The 21026-nt window shown below is 31.4% G+C and overlaps 1 protein-coding gene across 4 annotated transcripts in view; it reads right to left on the reverse strand.

The window, feature by feature from the left end:
- Positions 1–8227, reverse strand: part of LOC131843786 (uncharacterized) — a 42018-nt gene extending 33791 nt beyond the window's left edge. For all 4 annotated transcript variants that reach the window (XR_009357561.1, XM_059192535.1, XM_059192534.1 and 1 more), the window contains exon 1: positions 8185–8227. The gene's annotated coding sequence lies outside the window, so the exon portion shown is untranslated. The remainder of the gene's footprint in view (positions 1–8184) is intronic.
- Between the last annotated feature and the right edge of the window lie 12799 nt (positions 8228–21026).

Here is a 21026-nt window from a genome sequence, read left to right on the forward strand (position 1 = left end):
CGTGTGAATTTGGTCCTAAAAATCCGGATTATTTTCAAAATCATTTTTTAGGTACAGGGCAACCCCGCAGCGAGTCGGCTTCTATGGGGCGATGATGGGTCTCGGTAAGAAGTATTGCCAGCGATAAAAAGAATTTCCGAATTTAGGGTAATTTGGGAGAAATGTCCCAAAAAGTGGGAAAAATTTTTTTCGGCATTTTTGACAAAAGAGGCATCAAGGCCTATCGAGAAACATCCCCTAAAGGGTTTTAGGTGGGTTTTGTTGGAATTTGCTGGCAACACCCATACATGGTTTGACCAAAATAGAAATTGGGGTGTCTCTCCAAAAACTGAAATTCCTAGGGTACTTGCGGGGGAGCTACCGATCCCTATTATAGGGCATTGGGAGGCTGAAAGACCCGGCCTCTAGGGAAAATTATGAAATTTCAAAAATCCAAGATGGCGACCAAGCTATGGGAGATTTAGTTTTTCAAAAAAATTTGGGATATTTTCAATCGAGTTTTTGCTGCACATGGCAACCCTGCAGCTAAACGCCACCTACTGACATGGGTAAGTCTGAGTAAGAAGATTTGCCAGGTCTAAAATTTTTCCCCGATTTTGGGTTAATTTTGGAAAAAAGTCCCATAAAGTGGGAAATTTTTTTTTTGACATTTTAAATGAAGAACTCGTTTTGGTCTACTACAAATCGTCCCCTGAAGGGTTTTAGGTGGATTTCTTCAGAATTTGCTGGCAACACCCATACATCATCGGACAAATTTTGAAATTGAGGTCTAGCTTCAAAAACTGAAATTGATAGGGTACCTACGAGTATGCTAGCTCAACGCACTGTACGGCGTCGGATAGCCGAAGGACTCGGCCTCTAGGGAAAATTATGAAATTTTAGAAATCCAAGATGGCGGCAGAGATAGGGGAGTTTTGCTTTTCGGAGAAAAATTGGGATATTTTTAAATGTAGTTTTAGGACACTTGGCAACCCCACAGCCAGTCGACTACTATGGAGAGATGATGTGTCTCAACACAAAGTATTACCTGGTATAAAAATTTTCCCCGATTTTAGGGTAATTTTTGAGATAGGTCCTAAAAAAGTGGGAAAATTTTTTTGGACATTTCAAACAAAAGAATGATGAAAATCTGTCAAAAACAATCCCCCTATTGAGTTTAGGTGTTTTTTGTCAGAATTATCTGGCAACACCTTACATCAGTTTTCTTAGAGAATAGAACTAGAAGGAGTCGCTGAGGCTCTATACAATGTATGAACGAAATGTTTCTGTCACTAGGGTGAATATGTCAAAAGTATTAAAAAGTAAAAATCTAAGATGGCGGCCGAGTTAGGGTACTTAATTTATGTTGACAATTTTAGGGACTTTTTAAAATTCAATTTTGGGGTACAATTAATCCCTGACGCGAGTTGACTTCTATAGAGCAATGGAAACTCTCGGTGGAAAATTTTACCTGGTCTAAAAATTTTCCCCGATTTTGGGGTAATTTCGGAGAAAAGTAAAAAAACGTGGGAATTTTTTTTTTTTTTCGTTAATTTGAACAAAACAGTGATGAGCATTGGTTCAAAATCATCCCCCAAAGGATCCTAGGTGGTTTTTGTCAAAATCATCTGGCAGCACCATACATCGATTTTCATAGTAAACCGTACTAAGGAACTAGAGGTGTAACCTGGGCTCTGTACAATGTATATATGAAGTGTTTCTGTCACCAAAATGTATGTGTTAAAAGTATTTAAAAAGGAAAAATCCAAGATGGCGGCCGAATTAGGATACTTTATTTATTATGACAATTTTAAGGTCTTTTTAGTAAATTCAGTTTTGTGGCACCTATCAACCCTGCAGCGAACTGACTTCTATTGAGGAATGGAAACTCTCGGTGCGAAGTATTAACTAATTTTCATAGTAAACAGTACTAAGGAAGTACTAGAAGGAGTCACCTTACATCTGTACAATGTATGGACAAAATGTTTCTGTCACCAAAGTGGATAAGTTAAAAGTATTTAAAAAAGGAAAAATCCAAGGTGGCGGCCGAGTTTGAGTATTTTTTCTCTGATGATAAATTTACCTGGCTTCCCTGCAGCGAGTCGACCTTTATTGAGCCGTGGTAGATTTCGGTTCGAAATATTACCTAGGTTACAAATGTTCCCCGTTTTTTGGGTAATTTTGCAAACCCAAAATGTGGGATTTTTTTTTCGACAAACTATATATAAGAGCAACGGAGATCTATAATAAATATCATTTTAATAGTTATATGCGATTTTTTGTAAAATTAGGTGGCAACACCATGCATCGATTTTCGTAAAAAGTAATATTTACTAAGGACCCACTAGAAGGATCGTGTCTCTGTACAATATATGGACGAAAAAGGAAAAATGGTATGAAAATTTTCCCCGATTTTGGGTAATTTAGAAGACAAGTCCAAAATGTGGGATTTTTTTTTCGATATTTCAAACAAAATAATGATGGATATCTGTCAAAAATCATCCCCTTATTGGTTTTTGTCACAATTATTTGGCAACATCTTAGATCAGTTTTCTTAGGGAATAGTACAAGAAGAAGTCACCGAGACTCTACATAATGTATGGACGAAATGTTTCTGTTATTAGGGTGAATACGTCAAAAGTATTAAGAAGTAAAAATCTAAGATGGCGGCCGAGTTAGGGTACTTTTTTAAATTCAATTTTCAGGTACCCATCGTCACTGCAGCGAGTTGACTTTTATGGAACAGTGGAAACTCTGGGTACGAAGCACTATCTGGTCTAAAAATTTTCCCCGATTTTAGGGTAATATCGGAGAGAAGTAAAAAAAAACGTGGAATTTTTTGTTTCATCATTTTAGACCAAACAATGATGACGATCTGTCAAAAATAATCCCCAAGGGGTCTTAGGTGTTTTTTGTTAAAATGAGCTGGCAACACCATATATAGATTTCCATTGTAAACAGTACTTAGGAACTACTAGAAGGAGTTACCTTGGCTCTGTACAATGTATGGACGAAATGTTTCTCACCAAGGTGTATATGTTAAAACAACTATTTAAAATGGAATCATTCAAGATGGCGGCCGAGTTAGGGTACTTTATTCCCGATGACAAGTTTAGGGACGTTTTAAAACTCATTTTTGGGGTAGTATTTTATTTCTTACAGCAAGTTACTTCTATGGAGCAAAGACGTGAAGTATTATATAGGCTACAAATTTTCCCCGATTTTTGGGTAATTTTGCAAACCTTAAATGTGGGAATTTTTTTTCGACATTTAAACATAAAAGTGACGGGTATCTATAATAAATCTCATCTTAATAGTTTTATGCAATTTTTTGTAAAATTAGGGGGCAACACCATGCATAGATTTTCGTAGAAAGTAATATTTACTAAGGAACCGACCGAATATTTTAAAAGGACCGTGTCTCTGTACATTATATGGACGAAATATATCTGTCGTCATGTAATATATACGTCAGAAGTATCAAAATGGAAAAATCCAAGATGGTCGCCGAGGTTGGCTTTGAACAAAATTTGGAAGATTTTTTTATTTTGGTACATTGTAACCATGCAGCGAGTCCGCTTTTATGGGATGGCATTGAATCTTAGTATTGCCAGCGCTAAAAACTTTCTCCGATTTTAATATTTATGATATTTTAATTAAAAGAGTGTTGAGTGGTTATTATTTATCATAGGTCCTTTACCTACGATAAATAATAACCCTAAAACTTTTATCAAAATTATTTGGAAAACTTTACTATGAAAACCGATGTAAGTTTGATACATCGGTTTTCATAGTAAACTATTAGAAGGAGTTGACAATGTATGGACGAAATGTTTTTGTCACCCGGGTAGCTAAGCCAAAATAAAAAAAAATAAAAAGTCGAAATGGTATATAGAAAGGTAGGTTAGGTTAGGTTTTGTATTGCGACTCTTACAGTAGAAATTATGGCCTCAGAATAATATAGTAAACAAAAAAGTAGGTTAGGTTAGGTTTTGTATTATGATTTCTACATTATAAACTGTGAACCCAAATTAATATAGTATACAGAAAGGTAGGTAATGTGAGGTTTTGTATTGTGCCTATTGCAATAAAAATTAAAGCCACAGGTCGAAATGGTATACTGAAAGTTACGTTTGGTTAGGATTTCTATTGCGACTCTTACAGTAGAAATTATGCCCTCAGAATAATATAGTAAACAAAAAGGTAGGTTAATCTCTACATTAAAAACTTGACCCTAGACTAATATAGTATACAGAAAGGTAGGTTAGGTTAGGTTTTGTATTGTGAACATTACAACATAAAGTTTTGCCACACTGTTACAATTTGAAGTCACATGAATGATTTCGTATCAAAACAGATATTCGAAAAGAAAACCGTCTTCACAAAAAAAATCAGCGACAACGCCTCGCGGGCCTCTTGAGGCCCGCGCACACACACCCTCTAGTTATATATATATAGGTATATATAGGTATAATTCGGTATTTAATATTACTGGTATTAAATATCGAATTGTGTCTTATAGCATCTAACAAAAAATATTTTAAGATTGATTTGTGTTCCAAAGAAAGCAGTACGAGTCCGAAACTCTCCGGAATGTGCCGTAACAGTCATAAATCGCAATTGATTCGCGAGAGAGCATACTGGGCTTGAGTTGGGAACCGAGTGACTTAGGCACAAAGAAAGGGGATTATTCAGTAATCTCAACAGGCGATGTCGAGACACGCGTCTCGAACTCGAGACCGCATTAAACCCACATTAGCTCTCCATCGATTACCACTTGTGACATTTTTGTTCTGTGCCCTACAGTTATCTTGCTGAAAAAGGTTTACTCGGCAAATATAACGAGGGTACAGCTTGACTGTATTAAACTCAATGTGATATTTTATTTCTCTGAAAGAATGGACTATAAATAAACTGGTAGCAGTTCACAGATAACACACTGATCCCATTTCTAACAAAAATAAGTATTATCGCTGAATATACTGTATTTGAAAAATATATTTTGTTGAAATTATACGTGCATTACACGCAGCCATTTATACATAAATGCAAATAACTTAATACCTGCAAACTGCATTTCTTGATAGTGTTACTATTAGGTATTATCAAAAGTGTCTGTTATAATGTACTATTAGGTATCTATACTAATCCACAGGAATACTATAAATGCGAAAGTGTCTGTCTCTTTATTATCTTTTTACAAACAAAAAGTCTAAACGAATCTTAATAAAATTTCATTGTATCACAAAAACGGTGGGACCATCTACTATCTCATAAAATAATATGGAAAAGGGTTAAATAGGGGATGAAAGTTTGTGCAAAAAAGTCGCGGGTATACAAAGAAAAACGATAAACTCCGTCAAAACTGTAAACGATCTACAATCAGGTCAATATGTGATTAAAAATCGATTTATTCGTGAAAGCTCAGTATACATGTGTGGTGGCCTATGAAAACAGATTTAGGACGCACTTGACGGGCATCGCAACATGCTCAGCACAAAGCTACGAAAGCGGCTTAGTATAGAAAAGGGATTAGGGCATAATCTGTAGCGGAGCGGTTGACATACGCCCGAGGCGTACGGATGGGGAATCGCTTGCTTCACCATCAACTGTGTAGTTTAGTTTTTACAATTCTAATAATATAATATTGTTATATTATTTGTCTCTGGCAGTCCGATACAATTAAATGAGAATAATCTATGTAATATAACAACAAATGTACGCGCTTTACATCTTCAATTATTTAAAGAGTGAAATATGTGTTTTGAGATTCAAATGATTCCGCAACATCTCGGAATAAATTATATAGACTTTTTAGAATAGTTTAATAAGTTCTTAATCTAAGGACTTCTCCTTGTGTTGTTTTATAATAATGTTCGTTAAATCGCGGCACCTTTTAGTTGTTGAAACAGCATTGTGCGTCTAAAATAAAATGAAAAGTAGAATAGTCTCAGTTATATTTAATTATTAACAAATTTAGCAATATTGTCTGCATCTATATAGTAAATCTAATATAATATTATATACACATACAGGATATAGGAATATACCCATATTGAAATCTTTATTTTTATTGTGTAGGAAAATATCTTTACAAATCTTCCTGCTATTATTATAAAAGAGACAATAATAACGGAACATTCAATGGGAAGGGATACGCTTGTATAATATTGGAGTTGTAATATTTTTGTTGACTTGGATGGTGTTGTCATATTTATATATCAGTATCGGATGTCCTTATCACAATCCATATGGCATAAACAATAATGTCATGTCTCGTATCTTTACTAAAGCGTTATTATCGCGGTATTATAGGTTCGTTTATGGTCACACGTATGGTGATATTTCTGTTGTACTATATTAATCGGATTTATTCTTATAATTTTATTTAAACCAGCTTTTTCTTCAGAGTTAGTAATGAAATGGAATAGTGAGTGGAAGATGATAGTATGCGCATGAAATCAGGTCTGTATGCTCATCGTAGCATACTCAACAAAAATAGACCACTACGGACCGCGTGGAGGTCGATCTGATATGGTACTTTGCTAGCAATATAAAATTTCAAATACAAATAAAACTAGCAGATATTCGTTATAGTTTCAGGAATTAATTTCTGCGTTAGATATTCATCCCAATAAATTGAATCTACATTTAAAACTGATTAGTTACAAATGTTTACATTCAGTCGAACCAGATTTCTAGGTAAATAAATTTATAACTAACTTTTTTCCAAAGACTTTCAAAATGTTCAGTACCTATTAGCGACTAACGTTTTTCTCTCTCTTTGCTCTCGCTGTCTCGTTTATTTTAACATGAAAAAATCTAAAAAGGTAAATTAAGTAAGTTGCGGAATATTTTTACACCTACTTTACATTATAAAATTAGCAACTACTTTCATGACATTATACTTCTTAAAAGTTTCACATAAAAAGCTTAGTATCATAATGCATGCATTAGCTAATTGCAATATATATCTATCATTAAAAACGCCGATTTTTTAAAATAAAAGTTTTGATATCGCCTATAACGTATAAGTATGTTATATTGGGTTGTAATGAATCGATAATAGGTAATATAATAATATTGAATAATGTAGGTTTTCATAATTTTCAGAAACATACAAAACATATATTTCCTGCAATTAACTGTTTTATGTAAGTATGACATGCTAAATATGAAACAAAGAACTTTATTAGCGAAACAGAAAGAAAACTCTAAACAAAAATTCGTATGACTGTACCCAAATCGCTTTGGCAGCGTGGTAAAATTAGGTAGTAAATCATATGAAATTTATATTTCCAGTATTTAAAAAATTCATATGATTTTTTTTGTTTATTCTGTGCTCCTTTAACGCATATTGATACAGCTTTCACTATCATATCAAGATTTGCTTTCGGAAGGTTTATATGTGTAATACATGCTTACAATTTCTAATGTATACACTACACCCTTTAAAAAAAAGATTTTTTTTTCGCCAATTTTTAGTAAATTTAATAATGTCGTGGTATCGATACTCTTTTTAAATAATACTCCTATACTCTTTTTAAATAAATTAATATCATAATTTCAATTGGAAACTATTGCATTATTGTCCAAACATTTCGGTATTAACCTCATTTGTGGGAGACTCGTCGAAAGCAAACCAATAATCCCGGCTAGCAGGGATTTGTGGAATGGACCGCCTAAGTTAATTAACTTATACAGCTTTCAGAAATATCCCTATTTACTAATCTGTGGGCGTATATTACATTAGGATTACGATAAATGAAGATATAGTTGACGTGCTTGTCTATGGGGCATATAATAATATATATGCATATAGTATTATAGCTCTTTCAGTGTTACTGATACTATACGCTTTATATTAAAGTTTACAATATTTTACATAATTTATGAATGTGAACAACATTGGCAAAATTAAGCAATAAAAAATTACTATATGGCCATTAATTGCGGGCATCCAAGTTGCCCCGCCTCCAAAGATCCCATGATTGGTCGATCTCACACCCACTCATCACTAGAAAGTCATAGTTGATTCATAGTCCGCAATATTTGGTTCCATTGTTTTATTTCGCTTTTAGAAATAATCTAGTGAGTCATCATTTATGTCTACTTTATTTGTGACTGTAAACCTATTAGGATCCTATAAAAGATAGTAAAATTAGTAACTTACTCAATGATAATATGAATGATTAAAATAATTACCTTATGACATTTTTAAACTGCACTCGTATCTCTCATCTGAAAAGAAACAAAATATATAATTTAATATTTTATAAAAATAAATTCTTTCACCAAAATGATTACATATAATTGGCAAAGATATCGCATAAAATACCAGCAACTAAAAAAACGATTATATTGGGAATGTGCTTCGGTTATTCCGTTAAAAATTTAATATCGAGACCGAAAAGTGGCGGCAACATGAATGTCAATAAAAATGTGATAAAAATAACGAGTGCATTCCGTCAATGTGACGGGGAAGGCATGTGTCAAATTGATATAGACTGACTCACTTGTGGAGTGACCATATGTTTAACTATCATACGGAATATCAGTGTTTAAAAAGTCAATATCGATACATGTCATGTCGAAATTAGATATGTTAATAGATTCTGACTTTACATTAGAACCGAAAACGAAATATAATTATTGAGAAAATATATTTTTATATGTTTTCTGTGTATTTTATTTCGTAAAAAATATATATGTACTAGCTATGCGCGACTTCGTCTGCGTAACCTTGACCAAATAAAGAAAAAAATATTAAAAAATCTAAACCAAAATGACAAACAAAAATTTCATCGTTCTAGCTTCAAAAATATCGACTATCCATATAAACTTTCATCTCGCTTTTCAACCCCATACAACACTTATTTCAAATTATGTCCTTTCTTAGAACTATCTGTGTACCCAATTTCATTTAAATCGGTTCAGTAGTTTTAACGTGAAAGCGAAACAGAGTTATTTATGCATTTATATTATTAGTATGGATATACTATCAATTGTGATAAATTAGAATGGGAGAATCATGCAACTAAACCCTACTGATTGTAAGTAATAATCGATATTCTGACTGTATTCAGTTTTCAATGGAATCGATTACGCTTTAATAATTCGGCAGTAGGTACATTACTATCATATCCATTAGAAAACAAATATAATAAACTATTTTAAAATCTGCAAAACAATATTTTTTACACTATTTTGTCTAAAGCAAACTAGGATCTCTTGTCTTTAGAAAAATGGGATAGTACTATCCAAAACAAATATTATTGTCACCAGATTGTAGTGAGTCGTGAGAGTGACCATCGGCCATTTGTGTCCAAATCGCCGATAATGGGGCAGCGCCCACATGCGGGACTATTGACTTACAATAAACGTCACATATTTCTTAATACAAACACTTGCAGACGACAAGTCAATTGGAGTGGTTGCGCGACAGCGGTCGTCCCAAAGCAACACAACCAGTTCTGACGGAAATTCCTGCTTATATTGAGTAAACATATTATTTTTGTTTTAGGTTCGGTCTTGTTTGAGGACAATTTTGCTATAGGTGTATTGTAATATTTGTAATGTTATTGTACTAAACTGTTTAAGATTAATTTATGGATGATAATAGAATGGTGGATTAGCCTGCGCTATCCGTATACGCAGACGAGGCATCAGTGCAGAATGATACGAGTAACTAGCAATGATAGATCGCTAACAGCTAGTCCCCATTACTGGCACCCCTCCCCATCCCCCCTTGAACTTTATTGTATTATGGATAGAATATAAAAATGTTTTATCTTAAATGTAGTCTTTATTGTTCATATTTTATAGAAGTAACTTACATATTTATACACAATAGCAGACTTACGTATGTTCTTATTACAATAGTACAAATTCAATTACTACTATACTTTTCAGGTAGTGGAAAAGACCGAGTTTATTTATATTTTATTATATATTATAAAGATTCCGAACCTAGGTGAGAAGACAATTGCGAGCGGTGATTTATACTTCTGTCACCAACTTACTGACACTGAGTATAAAGCATCCGTAAATAACTAGATCTCTGGCTCCCTCTGAGCTATACTGCCATCAGAAAAGAGGAATTTAACAAATAGACACTGGAAAATGCGTTACTGGCACATTAAAATAAGACTACTTAACAGTATTCTTAAGACTATATATGTTTGTATGTCTTAATAATACTTGTACAGATGAAAAAATTAAAAAAAAATGTTATCTAGATAAACTAATTTAGTCGCAACATTTTGTTTGAAAATACCAACTCAATTGTCTTACTACATACGGTTCAAAACAAATACTTTCCTTGTGAGTAACAAATTCTCGACCTTTATCCATAAAGTTAGGTCTAATACATTAGTATCGAGAAGGGGTTTTAAATGAAATGAAGGTCGGTAAAAGACACCGAAAACTTTAACATATATCTCTCTTTAAATACTAAATGTAAGTATCAATGACAATTTGCTGATTGGCTTGTACAAATTCGTTTGTGTTTGTACCTCAGTTTTTAAATTTGAAGGGTGAGAGAGGTATTCGGGTTGAGAATTAATGTGAGGAACCACGGGCGGTCTAAGATATTTTGTGATTAATTTGATGTGAAACCGACATATAGTAACACTTGCACTCAACTAGTTTGTCATACCAATTATATTTATAAAAAATTGAAATACTTTTGCATGACTAAGTGATACTACAAATATCTGATAAACAGGAGTACTACCGCTTTGCGCATAAGTTTTAATATTAAATTAATGAGTAATTCAATGATATCAATTCTAAAAATATAAGCGTAATTGAATTAAATATTTTTAATTTAATATTAACTGAATATAAATTTAATTTAATATAATAACAAGCTAGTGAAATGGATTTTCACAAAAGAGCTATTTCAATAAAATTTATGAAATAATGTCTTAGTGTGATAATATTTTTATTCATTTACGTTCCGGAGAAAGATAGATATATTAATATTCCAAGCATGAATCCAAGCATGAATAGGATTTCATAGATCGTAGAACGTCACGCTGTCGTCAGTCGCAGTTGTCGCTACATTACAGTTTCGATCTGTTTGAAAACGAAGACTGATATTGGTAGATATATTCAATCCTCTGATCATGTATTTAATAACACCATGTAGATAGTTATGTTATTTACAATCAGTTGTTATAGAGGGTGTTTTCTTTTTTTCAAACGTATTTAACGGAGTAGTGAGATGGCACGGCATACGCTAACGGTATACGCTGGCGGGGTATCCGTGGAGGATAACATGAACATGATGTCAGTTTACCCATGAATTTACCAGAAATTGAGTACAATGGTTTCCAGGGCACCGCGTGGAGGTCAACCTGATATGGTGCTTTGCTAGTTTAATTAGTTTAATCCACGTTACTAACAATTTAATAATTGTATAGAGGGTTTTATTATACTGTCGAATAACACATAGCTAATGTCTTTGTAATAAATAATTTAATAATTGTCGCTAATCTACTAGTACAGGTAAATAATTTTATGTTTTATTATATTTTGTACATTATTACACACAACACAATACTAATAAAAATTACACTAATATTATATTACTATATATCCAGTGTTGCCTTAACTGCGGCGTTGACAGTTGACAATGCTTCTGTCTACCCCGTCTGAGGTAACAGCCTTAACGGTATATTATTACTAATACTAACTGTCATATGTTATGTAAATTGCTATGAGAACTTACTTTAAAAAAACGTATGTACAATCCATACCTATAATAAATTTGTATTTACTATATTATATATTTATCTATGCGAAAACTTATTGACATGAAGTATAGTTTTTTTAAAGATTAGTGAAGAATTCAGTAACAATAGATGGTATCGGTCGTTTCATTATTCATCTCTCAGTTTCCCAGACGACAGTTCATTATCATTTTAAATTATGTAATGAATTTGCAAGAACCTCATTGCAAATTCAACTTGGCCTTGTAATCCTAAAAACTTATCTTGGATTGATTTTATTTTAATGTAATTATAGATACATATATATATTAAATTCAAGAGGAAGGTTTATATGTAATAAACCTTCCTCTTGAAACATTAAAATCAGTTGCGTAGTTTAAAAGATCTATGCGAACAGACAGCGAAAGCAAATTCATTTTAAACTATGTAAAGACTAATTGTGTAATTTAGCTGCAAATAAGTTAATATGTACACGAGTCAGTATCTATCTATATCACATCAAACCTATTCATTTAATATCAATTATAGTAGCGTAAATGAAATAACATACTTTATTTATACAACCTAATTTAAAAGCATTGTATTTCTAAATATAGTAATGTATTTTTAAAAGCATAATTTAGAGTAAAAATGTTACCTGACTGAGGTAGCATAATTAGGTTGGTGCCAGATAAGCTTTTTAATTTGGGCCGGCGTTGGCAAGCTTCGGCCGTTTGTACATTTAAAGACAAATCGTTGTAGATTATTGCAATTACTTATTTAAAACATATGTATACATAAGACAATATTTAATTTAGGTACTCATATAATATTATAACTACTTTGTAAAGATTTTAAGTATAAAAATATGTTTTTTGATAACGGAAATTAGCTGTTGAATCATTGGAAAATAGAAATTGTTAACATGACCGTCCTTTTGAATAGTCAACCTTTAGTATTAAACTTACAATACAACTTAATATAGACTTACCATTGTCCAAAAAATATATAATATAATTTACCGTCTACTTCATAAAAGAGATTTTTCAATTTTAATCGACAGTGTATAATCTTATGCCGGTTTATACGAGTTTTATTATGATTGTAATCTGTCTCATTTGTAAGGCAATATGTTAATTATCTGAAACTCAAACAAAGGTAGAAATAGCTACTACATATATAAGATATTTTTTATATATCAGTATATTATGTAGATCATGTGAAAATATAGACAAATAAATACTACAGAACATCAACAGCAAATGTTATCTACGACAAGCCGAGTTGAATTTATTGTGTTACAAATTCGAACCCGCCATTTCGTTTCTTTACGTAAATTCATGATGACGTTACATATCCTTTATCTGTCTTTGAATTACGAATACCTCTGTCAATTTTCATCCAAATCGTCTTGGCATTTTAATCGTGAGAACGAATCGTCTAGACATTCAAAGATATAATAAATGTAAGTGTCATGTTTGTCATGCCATGTGTTTTATTTCTTTAGTGACTTTTGAAGTTTATGTAATCTTAATACATATATTTATTTTCTATACCACTTTTTCAAGATATTTTAAACAAAACTTTCTTAAGAATATAAATTATTAATAGAGGAAATAATATGATAACTTTTTCTATATTTTTATTATAACATCAATACCTCATTGATGTTATAATAAAAATAAAAAAATGTATTTTAAATTAAATACTTTATTGGTAGTTATCATATTATTACGTCTATTAATAATTTATATTCTTATGAAAGTTACAAACATAGCTTACATTAGATAATTAATTATGTCAATTAATTAGTAGTAAAAGTAATTCATTCAATAAAATAAACTAAAACTTTAATTTAATTTCTAAAGATCTAAACTTAGTTTAAAAATACTTTGAAGACATATTTACAAATACTCTGTGCCCCAAAGTTAACTGTCTTAAAAGTATTAATACATTGCTAAATATACTTTCCGAATTACCTAACGTCAATAGATCATAAAACAGCTGATAAAAATGCTTAATATTAAATAAATTTGAATAAAGATTATTTCTATTCTATTGCGCTAAGTATGTAGAACTACTATTAAATACTTATAACATAATTTACGACTCTTCTACATACCATTTCTTTAAAAAATATATACTCCCATATAGAATTAAAGGAAGAGAGAATATATTATAACACGACATAATATAAAAAACAAAGTATCCCATCCATCTCAGGGATCGTGTGCGCCTGCACTAATTCCGTACGAAGGTTAATCCACACCCACGCGCTGCGACGCTAATCGTTCATTTGGATTACTATTAAATGGACGAATATGCATGAGGAGGACGTTATCGCCCCATTGATTTCAAATGGGATTAACTGGTGAAAGAAGACATGGTTTTACACTACAAACGCGACCAAGGTGACTAAACTTTCAAGGCACAAACCTCGAAAGTACCGAATAAAGGGAATATTAAATTAACGTATATTTTTGTATTCAAAGAGGTGAAGGTTCTCACTGCTCAAATATCATAATATATGTATACAATTCATCTATACGTCGGTTCTTTACCAAACTCGTTCTAAACGACTGGGGCGATTTGGCTGAATTTATAAGTGTATATTTCAATAGGTTCTAGGTTGAAAACATAATTGGACCTGGTAGGTGTCGACGTCGTCCTGCTCAGAATAGCAGCGTATTCCGGGCACGGAGACGCGACGTCGCCTAGTCCTCTAGTATCTGATATTACGGAAACTGTCATACCTTTACTATTTAAATGCATTTCTAATTTTAAATTTCTCTTTGCTGTAATATGCAGTATACTGCTGATAATTCTAAGTTCAGTGCCCATTCTGACTTCACCGGTTGAACAAAATATATATTATATACAGTCTAAGCTGACCTGTTATAATACTATTAGAAAACGAAAATGGAGAATTCTAATATAGAAAATGTGTATAAATAAATATGACAGGATTGATTTTCCTATAAGAACAGGATAGACATCTATAGGCTGATTTAATACATATTTTTATTCGTATTAATATGCAGATAATAAACAATATATCGGAGGATCATTTTAATCATAAGATTTACGGATTATTTTACCGCCTCAGACTATACTTAGCTTTTGAAATGTTATCGAACTGAATTATTAATAACAGATGCGATTAAGATGGAGCTAAAATAGGAAGTTACCATCTCATTGGACTGACTCATCATTTATCACAACAGAATTTCAGACGCAGATATTGCCACAAAGGACTGACTGCATGGCGTGAATTTGTTTGGAAAAGCACAATAAAATAAATTTTTGAGTCTCGTGATAGGGTAATTAATCGTCTGCTATAACTCAAATGGTTCGTTAACGAATTTTCTTTTTAATCTGTAAGGATTATTTTTTAAATAAGAATAATTAGAAAGGATAACACTTCGTAGATCGTGATAGCCTTTAATCGATTAATATAATTCTATCTCAGGAAAAGACTTTCATTATAAATAAACCCCTTTAGCATTTAATAAGCATTTTTTATTAATATTGTGATATAAATACGCTTCATATCTCGTTTGTAATACCTAATAATTTGAAAACACGAATATACACTGAGTACACAAAACTTAAAATTTACCGTAGTCAAAACATTTCTACTTATTCTACGTAATATGTATTTGTTATTTTGAGAAGATACAAAAATGTTTACATATTGCGCGTGACCCAATTTAGAACATTAAACTTTATTCATATGGACTCCGTGTTCATTTTAAATAATAAATATGTAAAGTTACAATAACAGGTTTAATATGTTATTTAAAACTGATATTTTTAATAACCTTCTATAAATACAATGGAATATATGTTACCTCTGCAATTAATTGGTTTTAATATTAGATTTAGTTTCTACCTTACTGAAACATTTCAGCATTACAGGGCTATGAGGGTGTTTCATAAAATACTTACATCAACCGGGTGCGTGACTGAGCACAGTAATGTCACCTGGTTTATTTCAATTATTGCCAAGTAAGGTACGAAACCTGAATAACTTTACGTGACCGCAAAGTACTTCCTGAATGTTTCCCAAAATAGAAATGGCTGACTAATGGTATCACATAACTGTTTAAATAAAGGACTTGAGATAGTGTAGGCAAAGATGTGCCCTGTTTTCCAACACAGTGTATTATTACATATTTGAATTTTATTTATTCTATAGTAATTAACAATATTTACATTCAATTCATATCAACGCTTAGAGTGGTATTCATATTCATATAGGTATCATTGTTTTTTTTGTAAATAACTATTAAACTAACATTATCATGGATATTTCTAAAAATAGAACCAGTTAATTGCCAGTTAACAGCTTGTTTTTTCATAGTGCTGTTTGAGTATGAAGACGCGAGATTTCTCTAAATGGTCATTATCAGTCATCTATTTTAAATTACATATACTATAGTGTTTTAAATATATAATGAGATTATATTATCGAAATATAATATAATGTATGTGCGATCGAAATTTTAAATACTCGATAATTTCATATTTTGTAATATACTCTAAGGCAACATTAGTAATAAGTTATTATAGATTCCGTTAGTATGATTTAATTATATATATAATACTGAAGTTCTATTTCTAAATCTGAGACCGTTGCCATACCACATTAATATAAGTCTTACTTAAATGTGATTGCATAAATAAACCAGCCATCATGAGTATTTTGACATCGTTTCCATCTTTGTTTAAGTAAATATAATATAATTTCTCCATTTCAAACGATAGTACTCAATCAAACCGCAAAATGCAAAGTACCTTCATGATAAGGCTTTGGCCTGTACAATTTATGAGCATTTATACTGACGTGGCTAAACATCTTTCGTACACTGAAACATAAAGGTCGCTTTAATCTTGCTAGCATTGCGTGACGCGAAAGTAAATGTAACTCCTTTTATTTCAATTATTCTCGTCAAAAAATATGGAAATTGTTATATCTTCATTACCTCCAGTGAGATTAGGTCCTTTATTTCAGATTAAGTTTTAAGCCTTCGTCTAAAAATACCCTCGGCTATTTCAGTCGTTTCAAATATGTTGGTAAGCAGGAAAACGTTAAATCGCGGAAAAAGGTATTTTGCAAGGAGATATTTTATTAACATTGAGATTCTCGTAGACTTCATTACCCTTTCTCAAAAATATATCAGTGATCATGAATAGAATGTATCCGACACCGAAACTTTGTGTATCAGTTTTATCCGACATTTGATTGTTCATCGGTTTTTTTCGTCATTTGGAGTGAGCAGAGCATATTCTTGAATTTCTTTTCTATTTCGTTCCAGTCTTATTATTTATCATACTACTAAAATTATATTTGTATATAACGTTCAACGGGAACTTTTATTTCATATATTTTTCAGATTTTCTCCTGTCCAAGTATCACAACTATTTTAATAATAAATACCATAAAAAATCACATCAATCCCTTGTTAGTACGTTTAATAGCATAATTCTTGGTGATAAGAATAAGCACACTTGCATATTTTTGTTAACCATAACTAGTACTTACCATTTGCTAATATTTGGTAAATCTAGAATCATTTTCGGTAAACGGTATTGCTATAGTAAATTATATGTTACTAACATTATGTATTATTATATCCTATTGATGATCGAACTGGTGAACTCAGTCTTGAGTAGGTGTATATAAGGTCATTCCGTGACCTCGAGGTTATTACTCTCACTATAGTATCTCACACTATTAAAAGAGAAGTATCTGTTCTTGATTTAGATTCCATGCCATTCAATAAATATATAGTAAATTATAATACAAAAATCTATACGAATAACTTCAGACAGAAATCGACTTACAGACAGGAAAAATTAAATGTCCGAAGCTTGACCACCCAAATAGAAAGTTCCATAAAGAAAGTAATCGAAACAATTTAATGAAAAGTCGGTCCAGATATTGAACACGAAATGGCCATCATTGGTTATCCGTAGTGATTCCAAGTGCGCTCTGTGCACTTCAAATGTACTTGAAACGACTGGATCCAGTTCAATTTAGTGGGCAGTTTGATAATACTGCAGAACAGTTTATCTAAATGGTTTCTAATATAGACAGACACCTTTTAAAGTTTTTTTTTCTTATTAGTAGGTACTGGAAATACGGAAGTTTGTAATAGGATCTCATTCTTGCACGAACGGCGGAGGAGATTCTGCGTAATTTGTTATATAGATAGATTACATCAATAATATTACCATCGAAACTTGAACGACATTTCACGAAAATTGTAATAAATTGCTTTTAGATTTGACCTTCAGGTTGGAATTTCTTTCTATATTCTAAACTATAAAACAGGGTTGCATATATTTGAGACATTTTTTAAAATAATCCGAATTGCAAAAACTATAAAAAAATCGGTTAGATTTAAATGAGGATCATTCTCTCCCTATTACCGATTTTGGCAAACAATTTTGTAAAAAGAAGTTACAATACAATCTCAATTCCTGCTTCTTTGAATTTATTTTTTTTCTAAATCCGCTCGATTCTTTTATTATATTATATTTTCTAAAAGAAAGTTATTAGAACTATCTTGTACATTAATTTTATGCTCAACACAGTTTTCGTATCATTGAAAGCTTTGTGTTCAAGTGTCCGTGCATGCAACCAATAAGAAGTGGCCTCACTCTACCCTAAGGTACAGTGAGCCAATAAAAAAATCTGTACCATATCGATCCACTCCAACATCGATGGCCCTACAAATCTTGCCTGCTCTTGATGATGAAACAAATTATTCTTATTTCATTCTCAAATGTATAATTGCATTACATTTATATGACTGACATGAATAAAAGGTAGAATATAATGAATTGTTTTTTCGTATAGAAAGGCGTATATTTAAAAAGAGGCTGAATTGTAAAATCTATTATGAATTATCTCTTGTTCACAGATATAAAAATCTTTTAACGTAATATATGAATCTAATTGAAACTGAGCTAAATTTGACTATATATTACCCTATTATATACAATACAATATATATAATATATACCGTATTATATAGACACTATAAAGTACTATTTAGTTTCAGTGAAACAAATGTAACTTTTTTCTCAATAATTCATCAAATAAAAAAAAATATTTGTATTCATTTACGACGGCATTTATTAAAATCTAATATATAATTTATTTCTACATCAACAACAAATCAAAGTAACTTGAATACTGAGCTAAGCTTTGAGATGAATAATTTATAATTAATTAAAGTAACAATTGAAGCACATTCAATAATAAACAATAGATTACTTACGGTTCTGTAAGTAAAGGCTACTCTTACAAATCTACATGAAAATAAGGTTCCCACAAGATCAAAAGTAACGGATTTAAAATATTCCGTGTAAGCATTGGTTCTCAAGGAAAAATGTGTATCCAATTTGTCTCCCAGATCACGTTCCATACAATTCGGGTATGTTAGAGACACGTAATGCGTTGGTTTCATGCATACTTCTATATTGACACACATTCCGCCTCTTTTACAAATAGGGAGAATAAAATCTTGAAGACTCAGAGTACTCTTTCGTTGCGAGCCAGCTTTTTGATATCATTTTGTTTGTAGTTACAAAATTTCATACAAATTCATTTTATTTTATACTTAACGCAAGTGGTGAGTTGAATCAGTAATTTAAGTCAGGTTTTAGCTGAAGTACTAAGTAAACTAGGGCACGTACATGCGTACTTGTGAATTTTACTTTATTAACATACTTCTTTTATACTAGATTCGTATTAAACAATAATAACACTTAGGACTTTTATACATTTAATAATGACTCTATTTAAATGTAGAAAGTAAAAATATAGAAACATATCTGTAATTTTTTACGGTTTAATGTATAATCAGCAAAACATATAAACTTTCTATGTAGTCTTGAGTTTATGTAAGTGTAAATTTTCTGTAACAATAAGCTCTAAATAGTTTCGTAAACTACTGGTATGTTAGATTTGTTGGAATATTTAACAAGAATACGATACTCGAAAGCCAAACGACACGTCTGTCATAAGTGTCGAAAATATCATTCTATCTATTCTTGCTTCTAAACGTTACAGAAAGTTTATTTGTTTGACATTGTTCATACACAACGTCCACTCATAATCTAGGACATACATGGAGTATCCTAACTAGTAATATAAATGTGAATTGAGTTTATTTGTTATTTTTACATAATCCCTACTTAGCCACCACAAAATATTGGTCTGCATGTAACATTTGGAATGGGGATGAACACAGATAGATTTAAACCCACAAAAAATAATATTAAATATATGTATATAATAACAAAAGTAATACAAATCAATAACATAGCTGTTGTCATGCAGACTAAATCATACTACACAGCAAATTGATTATAACTGTTATATCCAATATGACAAAAATAAAATTTCCACTCAACTACCGAGATCTGAGGAGTTTCAAATGAGGAAACTTTGTATTCCCATTATTCTCACTGAGAAGTAAGATTTTGTATATTATCTATGCGCTGAGACAGTAATTGTTTTATATTAAGAGTTCATTTACGAAAATTCTTCGTAATGTCTCGAAATAAATTATAATGTATATCCCCCAGGATGAGGGGTTGCCGGAACACCTAAATCAGACAAGAAGGGTCAACTGGGTATTTTGTTAAGATACTTATAGCTTACAAAAACTCACAAAGGGAGGGGACTTGCAAACTCAGTAAGCTTTATTTTGGAATCTATAAAATGACTTTGATGTATGGAATGGTATTCTCCATTAATTAACAAAGTAAATAGCATTAGTGATGTGACGGGCCAATTTGTTGAACTTTCTAAAATATTAAACATCACGATGTTGGCTGGTTTGTCATCATACCTACTTATGTAATGTTAGACCAACCTTTAACTTTTATGGTTAACATATATTAGTAGTAAAGACAATTTCAGGCATTTGAATATATCCTAAGATTCCTTGGAAATTTCTATAAAGAACTTATATTCTCATAAGTGATGCTCTGTGCAAAATTTTATTTTTATTGTACAGTTGCATATATTTTATAGTTACTCTGTGAATGTTTGAACAGATATTGATGAACTGTAAACGTTTACCTATGCAAAGTTAATTAGGACAAAAATAAAATTCATAATACTTCCGTAGGGCTTATAAGATGATATCCACCAACAAGAAAAGCAGGGATTGTGTTATGGGTACTAGACATCAGATAGAAATATTTAAATACATTTAATTTTGTAAATACCTACATAGAAAACATGCTCACCGATACAAACAATCATACCCATGAATAGAAATATTCACATCGAGCGATGAATTGAATTCGCGA

This window comes from Achroia grisella, unplaced genomic scaffold (genome assembly GCF_030625045.1).
Source record: "Achroia grisella isolate CSIRO2021 unplaced genomic scaffold, CSIRO_AGI_Agris_v1 utg3297, whole genome shotgun sequence".
In the NCBI taxonomy this organism is placed as follows: Eukaryota; Metazoa; Arthropoda; class Insecta; order Lepidoptera; family Pyralidae; genus Achroia; species Achroia grisella.